Consider the following 21,031-nt stretch of genomic DNA (forward strand, 5'->3'; position numbering starts at 1 on the left):
TTTGGCAAAGTTTGTTCTAAGTCCATTTCATGCTCAGATGGAATCAGAACCGTTACAAATTAGCCAAAAATGGCAGAAAATCGACGATAACCAAATTTATAAAATCAGAAACATTGTACGTACATTGCCCCATTGACATCGAAACTAGAATCCCTTCTTTATAATAAATAAAATAAAGCAAATATCTATGCAACAACTGTGACATAGACACATGATGGGACCTTTTCGTAAGCCGGCTCCCGTGCCGGAGTGGTTAGCACATCGCGCTACGACGCCAGGGGTCCCGGGTTTAAATCCCGGCCTGGACATGGATGCTTGTGAGTGTCCATTTATCAATTTCATCATATCATCACTATCTCCATCTTCGCAAATTAGCCAAAAGTGGCAGAAAAAGCGAAGTAAAATAAAGCAAATCAATTAATCAACCTTTTCATAAACTATAATCAAGTAGCTCAGTAGCAAAGAGATTCCAGTCTAACCTGGCACCTTCATGACAACAACTAATTTTACCATTAATATTAACTGAATGTACATAGGCTACAAGAAATTGTGGCCCCCCTAACTCCACACCCGCCCCTATACACCTTCATGGTGTGGTGTTAAGCACAGGGGGCACTTTACTTTACTTTACTTTTGACACCTAATTTCAGTACAACTTACAGAATGCGGCATTGATAAAAAGTGATATTGTGTGAAAAGCAGGACATCTTGTGACAAGAAATTTTACAAGAACTAATATGAACAGTGTCAATGGTCTAACTTAATCGTAATTTTCAAACAAACAATACCACATTCTTATTTTCATGTCAAGAACAATCAGTAACTGAATTTTCCTTCAATAACTACTGACCAACTTATAACGACAAAAGCAATGGCGCAACGACGGGGGAGACACTGCCCTCCCCCCTAACCTTGGACTGAAATGAGTTCTATGGGGGCAAACATTGCTGCCCACAACTTGAAATTTTATGCAAATAGAAATACTTTTCGAAAAATTGTCTTGCCCGCTTCGCTTGCAATGCCTGCTTCACTTATTCTTATCAAGTTCAGAACCCTAGCTAGGAGGCGGCGGGAGTCGGCCCTGGGCACAGTGACCTAAATTAAAATAAATTGTAATATTGATTGATTGATTCTTGGTTTTAAGTCTACTTTAGGCACAGAAAGGCTAATCGGAACTGGACCTACAGTTTAAAGTGCGATCCGAACTACTGTGCCATGAGCCTCCACCGGGTATCGAACCCAAGATCCCTTGATCACAAGGCGACGATGTTACCACTACGCCATCGGGGAGGCACAAAAGTTGTAAAAGAGAGAATGCAATGGCGTCCTGTGAAATTATTTGCGCCCTATTAAATCAATATTGATTACAGCCTGCAAAAATTGGATGTGTAATGTATTTAAATAGGTAATATATGTTGTATGATCCCCGGCCGGTTCAAATCCGGGAACTTTTCTAACGGTGGAAGCGGCCCCGGCGCCTACCCAGCGTCGAATAACATGGGTACCTGGGGGAAACCCTGGGGGGTAAAGGCGGTCAGGGGCGTGATGCTGATCACATCACCCCACTCACGACCGGATCAAGAAAGTGTGGGGCGTTACCCCCACACCCCCTATACGCCTTCATGGCGTGGTGCTAAGCACAGGGGAACACTTTACCTTTTTTTTTTACCTTTTTAAATATATGTTGTATATAATATGTATTAGAGAAACTTCGAATACGTACACAATTTAGTGTCCACGTCGCTCCATGTTGCATATGTGTGAGACATATATCGTGCATGAAAGTTATACATGTTAATGTAAAATAATTTATAATTATAATTTATAATTATAATGCATTTATAAAGCATTTTCTGTCTTTCAAAAATAGTTTGTGTGCTTGTTTTCCATTATTAATGTGAAATTGAACGTGTTGAAAAAATAATTAAAATCGTTTGTTCGAACACAAATGCTTTAGCACTAACTTCTACCCCCTTTTTGCATAATTTACGAGGGTAATAACGTCTTTGATACTACTACTACTACTAATAATAATAATAATGTTGGTCCCGGGTTCAAATCCCGGCTTGGGCATGGATGTTTGAGAGTGTCCATTCATCAATTTCATCATATCATCACTCATCCCCATCTTCGCAAATTAGCCAAAAGTACACAAGAAGCGAAGTACAATAAAGCAAATCAATAATAATAATGTTATAATAATAAAGGTTTGATTTTCCATATGTTAACACACTAATAATAATGATTGAAACCCCTACCATTAGTTCAGTAAACAAACTACACTTATTGTACGAAGGTTATTGCATAAATCATAACAACACTGCCAATCAAATATATAATTGTATTTGATAACAACCGGTAGTAGGCAATTCTTAATACGGCCACCAGATACGAGTTTAATATAAAATATGTGTTTGGTTATCACGAGCAAACTTTGAGTGTTTCAGGAAATTTAACATTTATTTATGATTTTTCATAAAGTTCACTGGAAATAAGTTTCTTAATTCCTAGTATTTCTTCCTTAAGTTGCGTGTGTTGTTTTGTATATAACATATTATTTAGATAATAGTTCAAGAAGAAATAAAGTTTGTAAGATAAGTTCAAGAGTGTATTTCTTGCAAGAATTTCATAAACAGCCTATATGCTAATAATATTTTTTTTATATATTAGAAAGTTAAAAATTAACTTCATAAAATTAAATGTATATTTATTGTGTTATTGGAAATTTACACACTAAACATTTTGAATGGATGAATTGTTGTTTTAAGTTCACTGTATGCACAGAACTGGCCATGTGCCTCCACAGGTGTATTGAACCCGGAACCCTTTGATTACAAGGCGACGACCTTACCACTATGCTACTTTAAAAGTAGTATTTTATTTTTGCTGTTATCTGCTTAACAAGGATAATAATTATTTTTATATATCATTCCAAGTGGTGAGAGTTGGTTTCTTCACGAACATGTCTTTGGATGTCGCCACAAGCCTCAAGGAACATATCCCGTTACTTCAATTTGCTGCATGAACAATCACTGCCAATGCAGGCCCCACAAAAGTTTCTCAGAGCCTCGGCATTCTTTTCCATGAAGCACGCAGCATTCGAAATGCACAACTTGAAATATGTTGGCTTTTCGGCGGCATCTTTCGCAGTCTCGAATGGCCACTATTCTTCCACCTTCTCCACGCCTTCTCGCAAGTTAATCGTCTACGTCTCTGGGGCGGTCGTTCTCTTTTGTCAGGCAATCTGTCACGCTGCTTGGTTCTTGAAGGGTGTGAGAAGTCTACGGAACGCCCAGCAACCTTCCACGGTCCCACTACCCCAGTGCTCTGGTTTCCACAGAAGCATTTGGTGCGTCTTCTAATTTATGGAGAGGAACGGACATTGAGGACGTGATTTAACTTTTTCATCACAATAATGGGATTTACGGCGTGGGGTTGCATCTGTCAGTCGACCACCTCTAGAAATTGGCTTCATTCATTTCGAATGAGAATAAACAAAAACAATATATTCTTTTATAATCATTAAGAGAATTATAGTTAAGTTAATTAGTATTAGAACATCTCCGTTTCTTATCGAGTGATTTTATTTATTTTACTTTGTATTTCTGCCACTTCTGGCTAATAGCGAATACGAGGATGATTGTTGATATGAGGAAATTCATGAAGAGACATCCGCAAAGAACATCCATGTCAATGCCGGGATTCGAATCCAGGATCCCTTGCGTCGTAACGAGCTGTGCTAACCACTCCGCCACTGAGGTCGGTTCATTTCATATCTTGTGTCTCTGTCTGCATGTCTCTTTCTTTCTCTCTCTGCTCTATTTCTCTGTCTACACATCTCCTCCTTTCTCTCTCTCTCTGCCTCCACGTTTGTCTCTTTCTTCATCTCGCTTCTTTTCTTTCTATCTTTATTCGTCTTCTTCCCTTTTTCTGTCTTCGTCTCTTTCTCTATATATTTCTTTCTCACTCTGTTTCTTCCTTTCTTTCTGTACTTCGATGTCTCTTTATTTACTTTTCTAGCTTCCTTCCTTTCTATTTTTATTCCTCTTCTTCCCTTTTTCTGTCTTCGTCTCTTTCTCTATATATTTCTTTCTCACTCTGTTTCTTCCTTTCTTTCTGTACTTCGATGTCTCTTTATTTACTTTTCTAGCTTCCTTCCTTTCTATCTTTATTCCTCTTCTTGTCTTTTTCTGTCGTCGTCTCTTTCTCTATATCTTTCTTTCTTACTCTGTTTCATCCTTTCTTTCTCTACTTCGATGTCTCTCTCTTTAATTCTCTAGCTTCCTTCCTTTCTATCTTTATTCCTCTTCTTCTCTTTCTCTGTCGTCGTCTCTTTCTCTATATCTTTCTTTCTTACTGTTTCGTCCTTTCTTTCTCTACTTCGATGCCTCTCTCTTTACTTTTCTAGCTTCCTTCCTTTCTATCTTTATTTCTCTTCTTCTCTTTTTCTGTCGTCGTCTCTTTCTCTATATCTTTCTTTCTTACTCTGTTTCATCCTTTCTTTCTCTACTTCGATGTCTCTCTCTTTATTTTCCTAGCTTCCTTTCTTTCTATCATTATTCCTCGTCTTGTCTTTTCTTTTTCTTTCGTCGTCTTTTCTTTTCTCTTTCTTTCTCTATTACCATCTTTCTCTCTTTCTTCCGATATTTCTATGTCTCTTTGTTTCTCCGTTTTTCTGTTTCTCTTCCTCCTTTCCTCTTTTATCCTATGCTATTTGATTGAGTGGGCTAAGACCATTTCAGGATCGGCTAGAGCTCACCCTCGCTCACCAAGTGGCTAGAAAAGTGACGTAAAGCATGAAATATACAAAAACATTAATATTTCAAAACCTAAGAAAGCAGCTAGAATGCGAGGAGGAGGAGGAGGAAGAAGAAAGAACTATGTCACTAGTTTCGGCATGTTTCATCACGTAAACCAAAGTATACGGTATAGCTTTGAATGAACGGGCATGTGCCCCTCGGCAGCAGCGTACAATCGCTCTACATATGGAGATTGCCATGGGATCCGACATAGTGGGAGCAAACGACATGTTTTTACGCGCGTGATGGATCTGGCGAGGAGATAATCACATGCATCAGACACGTAAACGTGTTATTTTCACAATCAGTGCCGTCATTGTGCACCTGAACTCTTGAAATCCGAGGACAGAGTGGGCAGATTCAGCACAATGGCATGATGAAGATCGACGCTACGTGGAACCACATTGTAATCTTCAATCTACCACATCTTCTTGCAGACCTGGTACGGGGCAATTTGCATGGGCGCGGCCAGGGATTGGCTATACAAGGATGGGACAGGCGTTGTTTTTCTCGTAAGTGTGGTGGAGAGAAGGCAACACTGAGCGTAATATAAAGCACGTTGTTGCCCTGGGGACCCTCGCGAGGAAAAGGGGGCACTTGTACCCTTGCGATAGGATAAAATACCTATTCTTTCTTTCTTTCACCCTACGTGTAATTCTCTTATCTTTTGTTGTGTCTCTATTCCAGTGGCGGATCCAGAAGTTACAGTTGGGAGGGGGCGAATTTATGTTGAATACCTCACTTCATCGAGAATTGTCTCTGAGGCCCACCCAGCCTCGTATGAAGTCATTGGAATTCCTCAGCCAAACTGTCCAAATTTCAAAATCCCATATCTTCGTTACAACTGAAGATAGAGAAATACTTTTACACTCAATGGAATCAGATCGACACTATCGGTTTAGACGACAATATTCATTCCATGTGTGATTTTCGATGCCTGGGGATAAAGGCGGCCGGGCGTGATGCTGATCACATGATCCCAACTATGACCGAGAGCAAGAACATGTGGAGCTCTACCTCCACATCACCCCAAATGCCTTCATGGTATGTGTGGTACTTTTGCCTTACCTTACTGTAAACAGGAACCAAGCTGGGATCCATGTTCTAGAGAATAGAATATTGTTTTACGAAAATAGTGTCCAGGGCTAGAATAGATGGTTATCACTGTATGTCGTCATCAAAATTCCTCCCATTACCACAGTAAACTTAACGAAACGATCAGATATGAGGAGTGAAGTGAATACACAAAGAAAACAAAAACCTATTCCCCCAAGGGGTCTCGTGTTGCAACCCCTTTTGAGGCACATTGCACAATGGTTCGGATACAAATTTAAACTGTATGTGCAGTTCTGAATAACCTACCTGAGTATAAAGTGGATTGAGATGAAACTTTAAAAAATAATCTCGAACCTATTAAACTCGGTGATAAAAGATAATTTAAGTCCTAAAAAATATGAAGGACAATAATATATCTCAAAACCTGGCAGTGGATCTGCACCGCTCTATTCTAGTTTATGATCTTTTCTTAGTTTTACGCGATCATTTCTTTTTCTATGTGTTCCGCCCCCCCCCCCTCTCTCTCTCTCTCTTCATTCTTCTACGTATCCCTCATAGTGTTGCCCACGAGACGAGACTTTGGCCTGTCTCGTCTCGTGGAAATGCTGTCTCGTCTCGAAAACATTCGTTTGTCTTATGACACATGGTCAATCTCGTCTCGTCTCGAATTTTTAAAAGCCTGTCCCGTCTCGTCCCGTGGGTAACACTAATCCCTCACTTCTTTATTTACTTCCTCTCCACCCTCTGTCGCTTCTTTATTTCCCTTCTCTTTCGTTTTCTGTCACATTCTGTGGCTTCAATTTTCTTCCTGCCTTCATTCTCTACCCCATCTGTCATAGCTTTCCATTTCTCTCCATTACGTAAACATGACGTCACTTTTTCCCCTCAGAAAATTTCCCGCGAGTGACCAAGGTTGTTCCTGCATGCATATATCTTAATAATCGAATCTGTATTTTTCATAATTTGTATCACTTTTTCGCCACTTTTAGCTAACCTCGACAATAACAAGACGTTCAATGAGCGGCGCAGCCTTTTCCCACTTACAGCGTCTGGCAACACTGCGCCATAAGCTACGCGGTGTATTCTTAGCTTGGAACGAACTATAGGGAGCTCCACATTCATCTCATTGTCTGGAAGCATCATATACTTTTTATTGTTGGGTGCGGTCCCACACTACTGAATACAACCACAGGCTCATTCCTGAGACACCTGAAGTTCCATGAGCCGGACACCTCGTCCAATTTCTCTCTTAATCATGGCGAAAAAAGAAATGATATGGTTGCCTTACTGTTACCTGACCCAGATCTTAATGCGTAAGACTGCCATGGGCTGGAATGTAACTTCGTGGAGGTACGGCTCAGTGTTGCCAAAACAGTCAACTTAATTTCCCTTTCCAAGTGAAAATTTCCCTTTTTCATACAAATTTTCCCTTCATCACATAAAAATTGATGTCGCGATAACACAACTTCATCAAAAATTAATACATCTATAGACATAGAGAATATGAATTGGTTGAAAGAATAAAAGTGGAATAACAATAAATTAAACAAATTGTCAACTTTGCCAAAAATATATGAAACAGGAATATTTCCATGAGAACAGTTAACATTAGCGGTGAGAATACAAGAATCATAGTGGTTAAATTATGAAGAGTTATTGATAGTAAATTTTGATTTCAGTCCACTTTGTTGGAAAATATAAGTCAAGAAAGGAAATGTGTTTCAAACTTCAAAACAGCTTGAACAGTGGCGGCGATTGGTTTCCAAAACCGGGGGGCAAGGTGCCAAACCTTTGGGGGGGGGGGGGCAAGGACAGTTGAATTCCCTTTGCATATGAGGTTTAGCATAGTGCGGTAGCAAAAGTGGCAAAAAATGGGGGGGCAACTGCCCTCCCTCGCCCCCCTAATCGACGCCACTGAGCTTGAATGTAATATATGACTAGGATTTCTTAATATTTCCTTCTAATGCTGATATCGTTATGAAATTTCTATTTTCCTATTTGTAAAAAAATATATGATATCCGAATATTTCCATGGGCACAGTTAAACATTAACTATAAGAGTGTAATAATTTTATAAGTTAGATTATGGGAAGTAATTATTTTAAAACTTCAACTTCATACTTCAATGTTTGAGTTTTTAAATCCATTTTATGCACAGAAAGCCTAATCGGGACTGGATCTACACTTGAAAGTGGGACCCGAACCACTATGTGCCTCCACCGGGTATTGAACCCGGGACCCCTTTATTGCAAGGCGATGACTATTGAATATAATACAGAACTCGAAACTCTTAATATTTCCACGTAATTTTGATATTTTTATGCAATTTCTGTTTTGATATTTTACCTAAAATTTTATCTGAATTTCCCTGCATCGAGGGTAATTTCCAGTGGCGTGGCCAAATATGTTGATTGGGGGTCATAAGACTACCCCTCCTTTACGCCAACATTCCTAAAAAATGAACATCACATGCAGGATGTCAAAATATAGGAATGACTACTAAAAAAATACATTGTTTCATATTACGAAAATCCTGTGTCGCTACATGAAATTTTTGCTTTACGTGGCAACACTGCAGTCTGTTAGCACCTGTCAGGCCTAAACTTCTTGGCCAATAAATAAAAAGAAGAGAAAGATCAGGAAGGTTCTTCTGGTTACTGGGTTCCCACATCGCCTGCAGGTTGCCGCACCAGGTCACTGGAGACCTTGACAGTGCCGGCGGAGGGGGAGGGGAGACCTTCGCGCCGCCTAACGGTACAATCGGGAATTAGGAGTAATAGCTGGGTGGGGCCTTGCGATAGGGTATTTGCCGAAACTGGAGGGGCCATTCCCTTTTTTAGCATTCAGTTCGCGAAGAGATGGAACAGTTACGAATATGATACCTGCAGAAACGGAAGGCCGCTGGGAAAAACCAGTGTGGACAAAAGAGGGTCATTATTTCGCTCTGTGTCCCCCGTGTGGCGTGCACAGTCATTTCGGTAATCGGGTCGACTTTTTTGTCGTGCGTTTTGAAGATCCGCTTATTCAACTGTTGGTTGTAAAGACCCTATGGATTTCCAGTAGGAATGGTCTAGTTGACGCTGGACTGACTACCCATTTGCTAGTTTTCGCCTCGCACGATACTTGTTACACCGTACTTGTCGATAGTCTTTTGTTCCCATAATGGCGGCCGCGTGAGATGTAAACAACGTATCACTTCACACTTTTAAAATACGATAACTATTCAACGGAGAGGAATATCGTTTCGTATTAAATGGTTTTAGGTAGAGAAGAATGGTGCTGATAAAATACATACTTTACAACGTTTACTGTACACGCATGGAAGAATATTTTAGCTTTTTCAATTGTAAACACCGTGCACTCACCATAGATGGCGTAACTCGACGTGCCTTTTGTGCTGTATATATTATACATTGTAATTGGAACAGCTAACCGAAATGATCCATGAAATGCTTTGGTGTAAAACTGTAAAGTAACTATCTGTTATAAGATTTTTGGAAGCATTTGTTTATGGTTTCGTCTAAAGCCGGCTTAAAGGTGGACGTGGACGAGCAATCTGAAGCATGTTGTAGAAGAATTACTGCTTTGTGCTTTTATTAAAAAAGGAAAAGTATGAACTAGAGATTGGCTCCAAAAAAATTATGGTAATCAATGAGTACCGAACAAGCCTTTTAACTCGAGTTTGCATTATTCATACATGAGATTCGCAGGACTCATTCACAAAAAAAAGTCAAACGTTTATTAATATACTTGTAATAATAAGGATTTTCATTTTCAGCTAATCATATTTGTCACGTACACATCTCATCGCTTTGCATGTAAAATGGACTGACACGAATGCACTGCACGTCAACTCTTTACTTTTTTCTTATCTAGAAACGGAGAAACTATAACATAAACAGCCAGTACTCGGAAACCACAGACAAAAAATGCTCCTTTGCAAACCCACAGATTATCTTCACAGGGGCAAACTTTGCTCTGCTTGGCTGTTCCACAGAATCCAGTCGAGGAAAGCTATACTAAACGCAACTCCACCTGGCGGCTGGGAAACAGCGAATCAGCAATCAGTAGAATTTTCTTCGACTGAGATCGGGCATTATCGAGTCACAAGGTACCGAAGGTTGTTCGCGTGACGAAACAAATGAGCGTTGGGTTCACCACATGTTGCCAAACGTACTGTAAAAGGAGAAAGAGTTTTCTCGGTCAACACCAGAAATCAGCGGTTCAACTGCACACTTGGTTCTGTACGTTGAAGTCTCCGGAAGGACCAACCACAGGTCGGGATGCAGGCGGACACAGTCATATAAAGGCAACTGGCAAAAACAGAAGTACGCTTGGCAACGTTGCATCGGGAGGGCGATGTGATCCCTTCAGGTTTTACTTCGCAACTGAGCTTGTTGACGCCCATCGGACCACACGCCCTCGAAAATGATTGGGGGACAATGCGCGCCAGAAACAGCCATCAAGCTCAAATGTGACGACTTCCGGTGGCGGTAATAAGTGAGTCGGACGTATTGCGTTGAGCTCTCTATTTTTCGCTAATTACGGTAAGAAGAATCAAGTTCTAGTGTTATCCGGATATTATCTAGTGTTTCGGAAGTTGTCAGATGCCCGATGTAAGTAACCCGGTTCCGTGGTTGTGAATAATTGTACAAAAATCGCTAAAAACTGTGCTTACCGAAGTACAAAGACGGTGCTTTGTTTTGATTCAAAGAACAGTTCTTTTGAATCAGTGGACTCAGATCGCATTATATACACCGTTAGCCACATTTGTGGTTCGTCAGCTTTCCATTGGTGATCGAAGTGCATAAAACCTAATTAAAATCTCACATCGGACTGTACTTTGGGGAACTGAGAGCTAGTATATTCGTGTAATCGTGTAATTCGGCAAAAATCACCGGTTCGCGAGTGCGGGGTAATCGTGCTGTATAAAAGACATTGTACTGCACATTTGCTTCATTCCTTCCGGACACAACAGGAAGATACAAATCGTGGTGTACACTTTGACAGGTGTTGTGTGCACCGATAATATGTTCGAAAACGCAATTGGGGGGTGTTTTTCACCAACTTAGGCGTCTTCGTAATTTGCTTCCCGTTTCCTCAAGCTTCGACAATGAAAAAACAGGACTTTGAAACACCTAAATCCCCTCCACTCAGGACTGCTCGATACAGACGACGTGGTTTTCAGCTTTCCTCATCTGATACGGATCTGACAGAAATACATGGACCACACATATTACAAGGATCGACTGTTCCCAACTTTCGCTCCAGAGAATCACTTCATAATTCCACGAATTCGCTCCCAGATGCTATTACGGACCCTAAACTACAGAAAACCGAATCTACAACTAGTGTTTCCAACAAGAGGCCCCGTGATAGTGGCGATTCATCTGGTGAGGATTCCCGAGTGGATGCTGAGGGCTTTCAGCTCAGCAAGAAGACGGCAAGGAGATTACCGATATATCAGCCAATATCCATCCCACTGAATAATCAATTTAGTGCTCTTCAGGAACACGAAACTGAGGATGCTCCTGGTGACAAAGGGGATGATACAACCACACGAAATTCTATTCAAGATACCCGTCGAATGAAACCACCACCCATATATGTGTTTAACCTTAACAATTTCTATGCCCTCTCCCAACACTTCAAAGCACTTAAAATTAATCCTACAATATACCATACTTCTACTGGATCAAAAATTCACTTTGCCACTATGGAGGAGTATAATATTGCTATTGATCATCTGAAAAGTCATAATCTCGAATATGCAACCGGGACTCAAACAGGGTTTCCGGTACTTCGAGTTGTACTGCGAAAACTTCCAATGGATACAAATATTATGGATATCGGTAGATTCTATCAAGAACTAGGTTATGATGTGCTCAAGGTATCTCAGTTGAAACAGAAGGATCAAAGTACCCATAAACTCGTGCCATTACCTCTTTTTCTGCTGACCATTAAAAAGACTGAATTTGCGAAAGGAATCTATAAAGAACCATATTGTGAACAACACCGTGTGGTGATAGAGGAGTATCACCCACGGCAATTTATACAGTGTTTTAAATGTCAGAGACTTGGACATGCCCAACAGAACTGCAATGCCATAGCTCGCTGTGTCAAATGTGCTCAATTACATGATACACGGAAATGTCCTAAAAAAGACCGTACATCACCTGCTAAATGTGTAAACTGTGAAGGTGACCACCCTGCTAACTTTCGCGGTTGTCCAATTTTCCAACGTGTACAACGAGCGCAAGAACTCCGCAAAAATGGTGTACAGTCTTCTTCTGACACTCCTAAGCAATCACCTCCTTCCTTACAAGACCAGACAGCTTTCCCTGCACTACCAAACACTAAGAGCTATGTTACTGCTGCAAATACAAAAACTAATACCAGAGGCCAGGAATTTAAGGACATTTGGACTAGCATAAAAGAAATTTTCGATTTCAGGGGTTTTCTTCAAAAAATTAAATCTGGACTACAGCGAATTAGTCATGCCAAGACAATCGTAGATAAGTTCAGTGTTGCCATGGATGTTTTGGATAACCTTTTCGGAAATGGCCCGTAAAGGTACTCCGATAAGTAGAACATTGACGTGTGTTCAGTGGAATGCTGATGGAGTTCGTACTCAATTCCTGACTTTCAAACAATTTTTACGTGAATATAATGTTGATATAGCTCTGGTGAATGAAACGCACTTGAAACCCCGTAATAAATGGAAAATTGCAAATTATACTATTTATAGAAACGATCGGTTCCCGGGACGGAAAGGAGGTACGGCTGTAGTTGTGAAATCTTCGCTATTTGCACGTCAACTTCCAAATCCAGCTCTAGAAGCTTTAGAAATCACAATAATTGAACTATTAACTACCACCGACCCACTAATTTTGGTAGCAGGATATAACGTTCCAGAACAGCTTATTCCTATACAAGAACTAGAGACTGTTTTTCGCTTGGGCCGCAAAGTGATTTTAGCTGGTGATCTAAATTGTAAAAACCCTGCATGGAATTCGCGTGTAGTGAACCGTGGAGGTGCCTCTCTTCTCCAAAGTGTCCAACAATTGAACTTGCCCATTCTTGCCCCAAGAGAACCCACTCATTATCCACGAGGACGTGGACTTCCAGATGTGTTGGATATCTTGATATATCAAGGTGTAAATATTATGACTGGTCCCTATGTTATTCATGATCTAGACTCGGACCATCAACCAATACTCTTTGAAATTGTTCATCATAATTTATTGAAGCCTCCTCCTCCAAAATATCATGTTACAACAGACTGGGATGCTTACACTCGACAATTAGTGCCTATCATTGACTTGCATTTAGCTTTAAAAAACCCAGCCGAAATTGATTCGGCTTTACAAAACCTTACAGCAGGTATACAAACTTCTTATCTTTACTCCACTATCAGAACCCCTCAGTTATACAATAACTATGGCTGTCTATCCCGTGAGGGTATGATCCTCCTGAACTGTAAAAAATATTTCCGACGGAAATGGCAACAAACTTATAACCATCGCTACAAACAGTTGTATAATCAATTTCACGATCGATTTCGCCGATATCTCATTCGGCAGCGACAGGCAGATTGGGACACCGAATTCTCCGGGATATCAATGCAGGATAGTAGATTCTGGCAATTATTAAGAAATTATCTGCGAAAGAATCCACAATCTGCTACCTACCCTCTCCAGGGTCCAAATGGCATGGTGTACACACCAGAGGAGAAGGCTGAAGTGTTCTCCAAACATCTGGAGGACCAATTCCACACACCAGATCAACCGCATAATGGCAATTATATCCAGAAGATTCAACATCAACTGGAACAATTACGTCATGAACCACTCACAGCTTATCCACTTCTCACAACCCCTCAGGAGATCAAAGGTGTTATAAATCTTCTTCGACCTGGTAAGGCACCTGGCTTTGATACTATTACTACATTACAACTGAAGAACGGCCCCAGAAAATTGTTAGTTTTTCTAGCAAAAGTCTTCAATGCTATATTCCTTACCGGCTATTATCCATCAAGTTGGAAACTAGCAAAAATAATCCTCTTGCCAAAACCAGGAAAGAACATTCTTCTACCACAGAATTATAGACCTATAAGTCTTCTGAGCCATGTTAGCAAAATCTTTGAACATATACTACTCAGACGATTACAAGCTGTGGTGGATGAAAAAGGCTTGCTACCGTATCATCAATTCGGATTTCGTCGACATCATAGTACTACTACGCAACTGGTCCGAGTAGTGGAGTATGTTACAGGAAACTTTAATCTCAGTCGACATACTCTAGGGGTATTTCTTGACTCCGACAAAGCCTTTGATCGAATTTGGCATTCTGGATTAATTGTGAAACTATCGGAATTGGGAGTTCCTATTTATTTGGTGCAATTATTGGATCAGTATTTACAAAAGAGACAATTTCAGGTGCAATTTTTAAGTGCTCGATCTACCGTTAAGATCATACATGCTGGTGTCCCTCAGGGAGCTGTTTTATCTCCACTTCTGTTTGCTTTATATACCAGTGATATCCCTGCTACTCATAGATGCATGTTAGCTACCTATGCAGATGATGTTGCCATCTTTACAAATAGCCCTTTACAAGATCTATGCTATAGCAGGATGAGACAACAACTATTAGAGTTGGAAGATTGGTCTACTCGCTGGTGCATGAAGTATAATTCACTGAAGAGTGCTGCGGTTTTATTTACACGTCGACATAGACAACTACCAAAGATTCTACGACTCCAGGGATCTTCTATACCGGACAAACCTTTTACCACATATCTAGGAGTGGTTTTGGACCGAAGACTAAATTTCCATAAACACATCTCAACTGTGACAGCAAAAGCACAAAATCGAGTTGGACAATTGTACCCAGTTTTCCGAAATCCTACCTTGGGACTGACGACTCGCTTGCATGTGTATAAGATGATGGTACGTCCCACACTCCTGTATGCAGCACCAGCTTGGGGTCATCTCCGACCTTCAGTCATAAGGACATTGCAGATTATACAGAATAATGTTGCTCGACTTATTACTGGTCATAGCCGAGATACTCGTATCTTACAAATCCATGAGGACCTTGAACTAGATTATGTTCAATCTGCTATATATGCCATGTGTTACAAGTTCTGGAGCCAGATCCAACAGCATCCAAATCCAGCGGTTCGGGGCATTGGAACTCGACCACAGGTCCGGATGACCCACTCCATGCCCCGAAATTTTGAACAAATCTAAATTCAAAAATGCTATTGTATTATTGTGTTATGTGTTACATATACTCCCTGTTTATGAGTACTTCAAAGTACTGTTTTCAATGGAGCAGATTAGTGTTCCTTGATAGTGCAGTTATAAAAGCACAGATTGTGATTTTGTTGTTTCTTTGTTACTTATTGTTACTTATATATTGTTATCATTATTATTATTCTATGTGGTTATTTTATGTTTTGTGTCTTAAAGTGATGTGCAAAATGTAGTTTGCGATTAGAACTTTTCATCAGTGCACCGAACTATGTATGGTTTGAAAAATAATAGTGATTTTTTCCTTCCTCTGTCAATGCAAAATTATAACAAGGAACTCAACAATTTCAAATTAGTGAAATAATACAGATGAACTATTGTCCAAATCCCGGCCGACAGTCGACCCGGGTTATAGCAAGAAAAATGTTGTATATACACTATTTTGTAAGAACATGATAGTAAGTCAAGGGCACAATGGTCCCGATACTTACAAAAAACCTGTTAATAAAGCATTGGCATTGGCATTGGCTCAAATGCCAGTTGGAGTTGCGTTCAGTATAGTAGCAATTAGAACATGTCCTATTCCTCCAAACCAGTGAAGCAGTCAGCCAGGCGGCCATGATTTCTACCTAGAAAGTCAGTTCAGCATCAACTAGGGCATTCCTACTAGAAATCCAGTTCCGTGTGATAGGGCCTTAAGTTTCTAATCACCACCAGTCAGTGGCGGCGAGGGGGGGCAGTTTCCCTACCACTTTTCGCTACTTTTGCCCCCACACTATGCTAAACCTTATATACAAAGGGGACAAGGATGTATTTAGGGGGCCCAGGAGGTCCGGAAATGCAAAAACTAACCATAAGCTAATTTGATTTTATATGATTAAGCTTCACGTTTTTCAACACGCAGAGATAAACAGTGATAAGAAGAGGCAAGGAACGAAAATAATATTTTAAAGAAAGAATAAGAAACAAAGTGATATGAAGAGCAGGGGGGTCGGAATACGCGTTAAGGCTCGGCTGGACCTTTGGCATTCGAATGGGCGAATTTTTAAAAATTTTCCTCTCCATTCGAAAAACGGCTGTGATATTCCAAAATATATAAAATTACATACGCTTAGAATTGCTTCTAGAGCATTGACGTGAAGTTTCATGCAATTTGCTTTCATGTAGATATTATCAATACTTTAATAGACTTACGTAATTTCGAAACTTTTGATAATATTTAGACATCAGTGAAAGCAAACTACATGAAAATTCACGTCAACGCTCTAGAAGGAATTCTAAGCGTATGTCATTTTTCATATTTTGCAATATCACAGCGATATTTCGAATGGAGAGGAATTTTCTTTTAAAATTCGCCCATTCGGTTGCCAAGGGTCCAGACGAGCCTTAAGGAAAACCAAATTGAAAAGAGATAGTAATTCGTTGAATTAAGTAGATTGTAATTATGACCATGAAAATTGTGATAAATTTTAACTTTACTCAGTAAATATCTTGAGGTATAAAAATATAACTAATATTATGAGTGTTATCGTTGTCATAGCCAAAATAATAAATAATAATAAACAAAACAGTTCAGCTGAATATCTTGGTTAACGATGGTGTTAAATAGTCGAATGGCCGAATTACCTGTATAAAGCCCATTACATGTGGTATTTTCCAAATATGTCGAAAAATTAAACTGAGGTTTAGAAATCAGTATGATTGATTGTGGTGTTTATGACTTAACGAAATCAAGGCAAAGAATTCCGATCTATTGTTAATTATTTATCCTATTTGATACATTTATTTGAATATAGTAATTAGCATGGTCTCTGGAATAGAGGGTAGATGTATATAAACGCGGGGAAAGGTGAAACAGAAAAGGCGAAAAGCATAAGATGCATAGAATAAACCCACATTACAATGTAGTAGTACCAACTTCAAATAGAATTAGGGGAAGAGCATAAGATGCATGAAATAAACCCACATTACAATGTAGTAGTGCCAACTTTAAATAGAATTAGGGGAAGAGCATAAGAAGCATGAAATATACCCACATTACAATGTAGTAGTGCCAACTTAAAATAAAATTAGGGCGTGCAAGATTGAAATAAACAACATTTTATATTTTATGTATATCTTTCTCTAGATATGCTCCTCTTGGGGAATTTTGGGGAGCATAAAATACCTCCCACCCCCTCCTAAATAGGTGCCTATGGTACCCTATGTCTATGATACCGGCTTTGAGCCTCTCAGCCCCTTCTCTGTAGTTTCTAGTACGTAAAAGTAAATTTTCATTACATGTGAAAATTAAAAAGTGGAAAGTTTGTTCCGATTTCTTGTTATACTCACGTGTAGAAACTCTTGCTACACTGACCTGTAAGAAACAAGAAAATTCAATATAAAATATGTTAATGTTTCTACGTTCACAGCAAATTTTCACAATAGTTCAAACCACAGTTTTCTTCTTCAAGGAACATAAAGTCGAATTTTATAAAATAAACTGAGCATTCTCTTGTGTGTTGTATTCAGTTTTAACACTAATCGAGATTGCTATTAACCTTTCGCTAATTGATAATATTTCCAAAACCTTCTTTCTTTGCAACTAGTAACTCTGATTCATATGATTCGATTTTAAGTTAATTCTTATTTAATTTACTGTTCTGCCACCTGTTCGTACGTAGAAAAATTTGTAAAATCATCATTAAAATAATTAAGAGCATCAATTGAAAGGTAAATTATTCTGAAGAAATGAAATTGCATTTTAGCTCATTGTGTACCGTGAATGGTATTCTTAATCCTATTGGGAGAACATTACAATGCATAATTCAATATACACGGTTGTTAATCGACATACATTCTGTTTTGGGTTAGCAGAATTATTTTTTTTTCTTCCAAGTTAATCATGAGAATGAATGATGATTGAACTAAATTAATGAAGGGATATGTTTTAAAGGAACTCTCATGCTAGTTAAACACTCGAATCAGCGTTTGAATTTAAATGATGGGGGAGGGAGTCGGGGAATTGCCTTCTCCCCTTTGAAATTTCTTTCATGGCTCTATTTACATTTCTAAAGTCTTTCCCGAACCCTCTATAATAGTTAACGTATTATTGAGCAGTTATTTTTATTATTAATATTTTTAATGGCATGTCAAATTTTTCGGAAAAAAATACTGTAGGAAATATGCCTTCAATGTACATTGTGTTACTAGTTTTAGTAATGTAAAAATTTGAATATACTTTAATATGTAATTAGCAAAGCGAAAGATAAACGTTCTACCCCCTTCTTATTTTATATTAGCCTACTTGCCAATTCTTCCTGTGAAAAAGGAACCACTTCTGGAGTATGTGTGGCAAAGAATGCATCCCTATCCAGCCAAAATGACGTAACCTCTGGAGGGTAAGGTGGGCACAAGTTCACCATGAAATGCTCTCAGCTCGGGGTAGGGGGATTGACCCTCTTCTAACTTCTTTCTGGCGTTTCTACTGTCTTTTTCGTCGCAAATTGAGAAATTAAAAGACTTTCAGTCAGGGTGCGCAATCCTGGGGGCAGGGAGTATTTCCCCCCACTAACAATCTTGGCATCAAAAATCCTCCTCACCAAATATTTCTGAGGAGGAAAGTTTTTGTTATAAAATAACAAACGATAAGCAATTAGTTTTGACTTCAAATATACTTTACTAAGGATAATATCGAAAACACGCACTCACACAGTAGTGTGGTTGCGAGTGTTGAATGCTCTCTCTTTCAAGAAAACATTAACAGATCTACAAGAATAACAATATATGCACAATAAAAGGAAAACAAGAATAAATGACAAATATAGCCTAACTATGAAATCTAATTGATTATATTAGCAAGCAATAGCAAGCAAGAACTTAACAAAAAATTATAGTTTCATAATAAAACTATTTCAGCTATTATGTACTTTATTGACATCTTTAACCATTAATAAAGGAATTAGTTTGATACTTTATAAATATCTGAAGTAGCAAATTCATTAATTTATATGTATTTAATAAGAATATTTAAATATTTAGTAATTTATTTTTATATCAATAACACAAATAAGTATATTATATATAATTTATACACACACACACACATTGTACAGAGTGAGGCAAAAGTCAAGCTACATAGCAAGTTGTCTCTTTTCAGATCACTGTGAGTGAGTGAAGGAAGATGCTGACGAAAGGGTGATTTTCCTGGTTGGCAGTCGCAGCTACAGAGACCAGACCTGAAACCAATGGATTTTGTACTTTGGGGTCATTTAAAGGCGCTCGTCTACTCAGTTAAGGTTCAGAACATCCAGCGTCTGAAGGAACGCATTGTGCAATGTGCAGACATGATTATGCCGGATGTTCGGCAAAAGGTTCTGAAACGTCGCGTTCACAAATGCATTGATGTTCAAGGCGCACACGCTACTACAAATTCCTACGTACCTTGACTTTTGAATCACCCTGTAGATTAAGCCCCCCGTCACAAGTCTTCAATGACTGCGCACCCTGGTTTCAATTGCAAGTTACAGCTTTAACCAATTGGAAAATTCTGCTTCAACTTCAAAACGAAGCAACACTGATGCAATTACCAGCCTTTGTTCAGCCGTTAAATCTATAAAAGGGCAAATGGGAGCGAATGGCAGGAGGAAACGATTTCTTTCAAGAAATCGTGAGCTTCTGATAAAGACCCTAGCGAGAGAGAAACTGGATCGCTTTCCCCTGTTCATTCATTGGGCTAGTGGAGCAAACACAGCCCAAGATTTTCGAAATTGAGCTGATATCAGAACAAAGGACAAAGCTGAAACGGTACAACGTTCCTTATTCAAACTGTCGGTTCGTGTAACTTTCTCCGAAATGGTGAAGTGTAGTCAAATTGCTCGCTGGGGAGCTAGATAAGCTGAATGGCTTTTGCCCATTCAACAGTTTTATGGGATCAGTAGGTAATTTAGACCACTGTGTGCGTTCATTCCGTCACAAAGGTAATAAAAGTCCAAGTACTGTCTTTGTACACTCTTGTTCAGATAAAATGACACAACAGGTGGTGTTAATGGAAGTTAAAGGATGTGATACTTTGAACAGGGATGCACATAAAGAAGAGTAAAAGTGCTAAATCAAGTTGTAGCTTAAGGCCATACTAAAGACAATTTTCTGGTAACTCTTCGATAACAGATGGCAGCACCGTTTGTCATGGCAATCGAGGGTGCATGTTGCCAGATCTCCGCGTAAATATAACGAAGTTAGATACATATAGGTTGGTCGATTAGGGTACTCCGTGATGTTGGAAGGCGCCATATTGGTTAGTGATGGGTTAGTGGATTTAAGAAGAAGAAAAAAAGTAGTAGTGGATCAGCGTTTAACCATGTCAAACAGTCTACATACAGAAACGTGGACAGTATTTGTGATATTTTCAATTACATTATTTCGTTCAGTAGCTGTTCTTACGTTTAATAAAATTGATAAGGAAACAAAAAAAAAACAAGTCAAAATTTGCGCTACCAACAATGTTATCTAGATAACAGACGACACTCTTCTTGTGTTGAACCGGCTATTGTTCACACGACAGAAGTTGGGAGTTGTACAGTGTTTCCAAATATTTTCTCGTATTGCTAGGTTTGCACATTGCCATGTTTCTTGACTTTTAACAATGACATATCGATTACTGGTACGTACATGGTCATGGTTGAGTTACCTTAACTCAATCATTAGCATCTTTATATCAATATTAAAAAACTTACTTCGACGTCACGCAGCAAACATATTTTGGGAATTGGGTAGTAATAATGATGGGCCCTGCTTCCTAGCAATTATTCAGCGATTCCAGAATAAAATTTCACAACTCAAATTCCGTTTGAAATCAAGTTGTTGTACAGTGTCCCATTCCTGCACTCTCTCCTGTTGCCACACAGGAGCCAGTAACTGGAAGAATCAAACGGGAAAATAACG

The 21,031-nt window shown here is 39.2% G+C and overlaps 1 protein-coding gene across 2 annotated transcripts in view; it reads right to left on the minus strand.

Moving 5' to 3' along the window:
* The window catches only part of LOC145981756 (uncharacterized), a 242,044-nt gene that overhangs the window by 54,351 nt on the left and 166,662 nt on the right, over positions 1-21,031 (minus strand). The window contains exon 4 of one of the 2 annotated variants that reach the window (XM_083115165.1): positions 17,441-17,465. The exons of the other annotated variant lie outside the window; for it this stretch is intronic. The gene's annotated coding sequence lies outside the window, so the exon portion shown is untranslated. The remainder of the gene's footprint in view (positions 1-17,440; positions 17,466-21,031) is intronic. 2 annotated transcript variants of the gene reach the window in all.

Source organism: Lepisma saccharinum, chromosome 30, assembly GCF_977018435.1.
Source record: "Lepisma saccharinum chromosome 30, izLepSacc3.1, whole genome shotgun sequence".
NCBI classification, from domain to species: Eukaryota; Metazoa; Arthropoda; class Insecta; order Zygentoma; family Lepismatidae; genus Lepisma; species Lepisma saccharinum.